This window comes from Rattus norvegicus, chromosome 7 (genome assembly GCF_036323735.1).
Source record: "Rattus norvegicus strain BN/NHsdMcwi chromosome 7, GRCr8, whole genome shotgun sequence".
Taxonomy (NCBI): Eukaryota; Metazoa; Chordata; class Mammalia; order Rodentia; family Muridae; genus Rattus; species Rattus norvegicus.
The window spans coordinates 12,334,654-12,341,208 of NC_086025.1; the positions used below are offsets into that span (position 1 = coordinate 12,334,654).

Genomic DNA, 6,555 nt, shown 5'->3' on the forward strand with positions numbered 1-6,555 from the left:
GAGGGAGAAAAGGTCTCAAAAGAAAAAAAGAAAAGAAAAGGAGATAAAAGGAACACAGTATTTTGGGAGAAAAAATTTTGTCTTTGTGCTGGTAAAAGGCGTGATTAGGCTCTATAAGCTTTGCAGAGTCATACTAATTAGACTTGATAGAGGCAGACCGCCTGAAAATTTATTCAGAAGAATCAAACAAAAGGACATCTCAATGCCCATGCACAGCTTGATGGAGTTAATGTAATTGGGTTGTGAGTAAAAATACTCAGGACTGTGTTTCACTTCCATACCATTTGTGAATGTCAGTCGTGCTGCTCAGATAATATATCTCAGTATCTTACAAGAATTGGGTTTCAACACGTTGATGGACTAGTTCAGGAATTGAGACAATCCATCGTCCATATCGACTCCACTCGAGTGGATAGACACCATGAACACCATCTGGTTTCTTCCCTCTTTGTCTATTGTCTGTCCCTGGTGCACCAGGATGTCCCCATGTCTGTCAGTTTATGTCTGTGGTTCTTGTTTCTCGTTGTTTAAATGTTTTATGTTTCATGTTCAAAAGAAAAAATGTAAAAACTTTATCTGCTGGTCGTTCACACCTTGACTTGGTTTTAACTCGTTTCAAAAAGGAACAAATGAATAAAAAACAGTTTCAATCAGGCCTTTAGAGCCCTACACCTGCAGCCAGGAGTTTAGGTTAGCTGGAGAAGCTGCCCAGAGGCTAAGCGTCTGCACGAGCTAATCTTAAAGGGGCCAGCAGCTTCTCAACTTCTTTGGTACAAGAGTTGAGAGCTGTTTCTCTTAGAGAGATCCCTGACTTATTATTTGACTCAACAGGTGACAAGGTGCTTCTCTTAAAATCATAGCTAAAAAGGTAAAAATGGTGTTTGGTCTAAATATTAAAGATATGTGTAGCCACTTCAATTTTGTTTCTCATTGGTTTTAAATGTATAAATATGCTCTACTTGCCTTGGTTATGGACCATTGGCTTTCAAGTTATTGGATACGGTTAAAAGGGTATAATATTGGTAACAGAAAGTCGACATAAAGCTGGTAATCTGGATGGAGTCATTCTAGATAACATGTGACATGGGCCAACCTAGGGAAACAGGTCTAAATTGAGATAATATTTTTATGGAACTCTTATTCTAGAAACCAGGCTTCTAAAAGAATTTAGGACATTGTCTCTTTGTTGAGGTATTGGAGACTGCACCATCCTGTGTTCATATATAAGAACTGGCAGTCAAACTTTGTATCTGTATTTTAATGCTAATTCCACTGCCCCAAGAACAGTTGCCTAGCGAGTTTTGCTTTCCAAAGTTGTGGTTTGCCCTAAAGCTATCGGTATTTTTATGCTAATTTCCACTGCCCTAAGGACAGCTGCCTAGTCACATACTCAGAACTCAGGTGACCTTCCAAAGTTGTGGCTGTGTTCTGGTGTTACAAAGAGAACTTAAAAATTGTGATTAAGGATTGCCAGTGTTACATTGACTAACTCAAACTTATTTTTAATTAAGGAAAAATCAAACAGGTAGAGATTGTTACAAGATTTACAAAGGATTGATGAGGTTTTGGAACTTGTGAGAACATTACAGCCAGTTTACTTACTCCAACTGCCATTTCAGGATAGATTTAGAGGATTGCTAACAGCCTTATATTAGGTAATTTTGTTGCTTCTTCAGTGTAAGAAGTTAGAACTTAAATCTTTCAATGTATATGGAAATTTTTACTACAAACCTTTGCTCTCAAAATGAGCCTTGTTATTTGGGGAGTAGCTGTTACACTACTCCAGATAAGAATATTTGAAGCAAAAAAAAAAAAAAAGAATATTTGAAGCTAATTTTAAGCTTCTAAAGATATGTTTATTGGCTAAGTACCTCACCCTACCAGAGGACTTAGGTCTTTGTTATGCACATTGGAGATAAAGCTTCAGCTGTGTTAGTACAGAGTTGTAGACTGGAGTCATGGAAGTATTTTGAAAAGAAACCTGATAAAACATATCTTATTCCAAACAACAGTTAATTGGTTATTACAAAATACTGATATTTGGCCTATTACATATACAAATTTTTCAGACAAAATTGATAATTTTTACTCTTTACATGCTTTTGTACTTCCTGTATATTTGTGCATACAACCCATAGGAAATGCGCTTACTGTATTTATAGGTGGTTCATCTAATGAAAAGGCTACATGTATGACTGGATCACTTGTTTGTTTTCTTGAGTTTCTATTGCTTCAACACAGATTATTAAATTCCGGGCTTTAGCCACTGTTTTTATAATGTTAAAAAAAATCAAGCTTTCAGTTCACATACTGATAGCCAATGTGTGGCTTGTGGTTTACAATTGATTTCAATTACTTAATGCTTTACTAGAGGCAAGTTTTCTACATGAAATCAGTGAGTGATGATTTCAGTGTAAATTGTCTGACAACTCACTATCCTTTCAGTGCTCTGGCTCAGACAACTAAACAAAACCATAGACCCAGCTCTTTAAAAATGGTAATGGAGTTGATAACACACCCTCACGAAAAGAGGAAGACTCCATTTGCTTACTTTCAACTCCCAGCCTCACCCTGCCAGCTCAGGGATTTCTAGTAAGACTGAATCTGGAAAATATTTACAAGATTCGACATTTCTAATTAATGCTTATGTTTAGGTAAATAAAGTTTGTGAGGTGCTAGAGAAATGGCTTAGTGGTTAAAAGCACTAAATACTGTTCCTTTATAGGACATTTAAGAACTCAAACTGGATTGCCTGGGCTCTTTAGCAAGGGAGGACAAGATACCAGACAGATTATAGTCCTTACATAAGAACAATTAGTGAAAAAAATCTCATTCTTTATATATCCAATACAATTATGCTGGAGACAATAATTTGGTATACAAGTCAATTTATAAATGCAAATGCTCAGTGTCCTCAATTTAATCCTCGAGTACTTACCTTAATAAATAATATCTTTACTATATCTTAATAAATAAATAGGGGGAGTTATCCCTGTAGGCTAAATAATGCTCCTTTTATTTCAATTTTAAAGTTTTGGATGCCAAAGTTTATGGCACCCTACAACTAGGCGTACTTCTGCCTAGGTGAAATAGAGAGATCCACTTATTGACATGATCCTGTCCAGATATTTTATATGGGGAAGAGGGAATGTTTGTGTTTTTTCTACAGGATGCTACAAGAGTGTGCCAGCTGCCTGAGTGGTTGCTGAGACTTGCTGATCCTGGTTGCATAAAGATTCAGCTCTCCTGGTTCGGGTCCCTGGAGTCATTCCTCTGCCCTGAGAGGAAGATAGAAGATTCCCCTTCATCCTTTGTCATCACAGAGATTTTGCCGTTGCTGCAGTCAGTGTTACCGCTGCGTGTGTCCTGTCCCACTATGGCCTGCTCTCTGTCCCTCTGTACACTGCTGCTTGCTGGGGAAGACTGGACTCCAGCCGTTGTTGCCCCCTTCATTTTCCCTGGTGACTCTTCCTGCCTTAACTGGTCATTTTACAGACTGTAGCTTTACAGGAATGCTACCTGCGTAAAGCTACAGTGGACTGGGGAACTCTGTCCTGGTTATACAGATCTCAGAAATGGTTCCATTGTCTGCTGGTTGTTCCAGAGAAAAATGACTGATCCTGAACTGTCCTGGAAAAGACCTTGACACTTTCGCTGCTATTGTAGCAGCCATTACTGCTGCAGACATTGTGTCTGCAGTGTCTGGAGTTATCCTCCCCCAATCTATTGTTAGACAAGTACAGTGGGTGAACTTTCTGGAGTAGTTACTAACAATTGGGAATTCTAAATTTTATTATAGGAGCGGCTTGACTACGGCCCTTGGTGGTAACAGCTGAGGAGGACCAAATGAGGTGCCCATCACTTATCGGGAGTGGCTCTGTTTGGTGCAGCCCTATGCTGTGGATCAGTGTTCATACTATGGTTGGTTTGCAAACTCAGATCTCAACAGAAACGTGACAAGGCCGTTATCACTCAAGCACTTGTGGCCATTGTACTAGGGGCCTCCCCTGGAATTTGGTTATCTTGCTCAGGACTCTCTCTGTATCTGAGTTCTCTGCTCCTGCACCCCATGGATCTGTGGATCCATTGCACTGGGATGAGAGAGACTCAGTGATCCTTTGATCAGCCCTTGCACATCGCTGAGGTTTCCTCATTGCACGCAATAGGGTGATCATGACTGCTATAAAAAAAATTATAAATTATAAGGGTGAGATGTAGAGGGCCGCAATAACATTCGCCACCACTAGATGGCGCTGGCTTCCACTGCGCCCCACGTGGAAGGCCAGGATAGCCTCCGCCATTACAAGATGGCGCCAGCCTTCGCTGCGCTAGCCGGACCCCCTTTCAGGAAGTTAACTGTGCGCATGTGCAAGAGTGCCTTCGTGCCAGGTCTTTGCCCACTCCGGGGCGTGCCTGTGAGATCATGGGTAAGCAACCAATCAGGCGTGGACACGCCACATTAGGGTGTATATAAGCAGTGCCATTCTGGGGCTTGCTCTCTCCTCTTCAAGATGTAATAAACGCTTTGCTGCAGAAGGATCCTGGTGTCCGTGCGTCGTTCTTGCTGGCGAGATGTTGGGCGCGCGACATAAGAAAATAATACTTCATTAAGAACTCTTATTAGTAGTTCAGTGTGAGAGACTATATGTATGTGTTTGTATGTGCATGTGTTGAGTGTGTGCCTTTGTGCATTTGTGTGCATATGTGTGTTATATGTACATGAAGGGAGGTAATTGTGTATAGCCCTAGAGAGGTTTTTATGTATGCTGTGTATATGTGTGTGTGCATGCCCTGTGTGTGTGAGGTGTGTATGTGTGTGTGTGTGTGTGTGTGGTGTGTGTGTGTGTGTGTGTTGTGTGTGTGTGTGTGTGTGTGGTGTGTATGGGTGTGTGTGTTGTGTGTGTGTGTATTGTGTGTGTGGTGTGTGTGTGTGTATTGTGTGTGTGGTGTGTGTGTGGGGTGTGTGTGTGTGTGTGTGTGTGTGTGTGTGTGTGTGTGCACGCACAGGGCTGTGTGTATCACTGGAGCTGCTGTTGGAGCTTTCTGGCCTTGTGCCCAGGCCAGGCCTTGGCAGTGAAAACTCCACATTCCACATCAACAGTCTTTGGAGTAGCTTGGTATACTTTTCTTCTTACCTAGCTACCTCCCAAAGAAATGAGGCTGGACTGTTATAGTTATTTATCAAACCTTAAGGGCAGAACAACTGAGCAATATCACTCCAGTTCACTTCTCTAAGCTACTCTGCCTAGTCCTAGCTGGAATCCCTGAAATGCTCACATTGTATGGTTCTCTCTCTCTAGCTGCTTCCCTGTTTTCTCTCCTGGATTCTCTCCTTGAGGCTAATTCACATTTCCTTTCTCCCCTGCCCCATTCCCTGGAAGGTAGGGAAGGAAGTCCTGCCCTGTTCTCTCCCCTGCTCAATTATTGGCAGATCAGCTTTTATTGACAAACCAGGGAATAATTCAGGAGCAATAGTTACACAACATTGAGACAGGAGATACTTAGAATAAGGATTGCAAGTAGATATGGGGGCACAGAAATCAAGATTTGAACTGCACAATGCACAGTAACATACTTACAGGTTCCAAGTCCACAGGGGTGGGTGTGGGCAGATAAACGCCCACATTCCTTTGGTTTGGGCGGGATGATTAAGAAGCATGCTCAGTACTGCGTCTCCAAGAGCCCCAGCTCCCACCAAGCTGAGCCAGTGACCACAGTGCACACCTCCCTCAGCAAGCAGCTTTGACTGTTGTCTCCTCTTTCCTTTCCAGGTCTCCATAAAGCTGCTGGTGTTTCTCGGGATCGCCTTCTAGAGAGATGCCTGGCAGTTGAGACTATGTCTTATGGTCACCTCCAAAAGGAGAGTTTGAACTCCAGGGAACACAAACTAAGACACACGTCAGCAAGCTCCAGCATCCTCACCTCTATTCCATCAAGGCCTAGTTACTGAGGAGTGGAGGGCCAGATGGGCAGCTTAGATGCTCAGGGTCATAGGACTGATGAGTAGCAGAGCCTCACTTTGTCAGATGTCCAGAGCTTTCATTAAAGGTTGCTGGGGTTCAGGGAATGGGCAAGGTACGGCTGGAGTTAGCATGTTCTCTAATGTGTGGCAAAGGGACCTAAGAATCTTACCTATGCCTGGTTACATCTTCATTCTTTCATTCTATTCGTGTAATAGAACACACAGTCTAAGTGCTGGCCACAGCAGGTCAAACAGGAAACACATGGTCTGCATGTGAGTTTTCACACCAAAGTATACCGATGTCTCACAAGCAGACGTGCAGTTCTCCTATGCACCAAGGATAGTGATAAACAGCTTTAAAAATATAAATGACCAATGTGCAGGATAGTAAATATTATTTTAAATGCTATGATGGTTTTTATATGCTTGGCCCGGGAATGACACTATTAGGAGGTGTGGCCTTGTTGCAGTGGGTGTGGCCTTGTGGATGTGGGCTTAAGACCCTCATCCTAGTTGCCTAGCATTCTGCCAGCAGCCTTCATCTGCTAGATGAAAATGTAGAACTCTCAGCTCTGCCTGCACCATGCCTGCCT

General features: G+C 42.3%; 1 protein-coding gene across 1 annotated transcript in view; it reads left to right on the plus strand.

The window, feature by feature from the left end:
* The window catches only part of Ftl1l5 (ferritin light chain 1 like 5), a 576,109-nt gene that overhangs the window by 39,250 nt on the left and 530,304 nt on the right, over positions 1–6,555 (plus strand). The gene's annotated exons all lie outside the window — the stretch shown is intronic.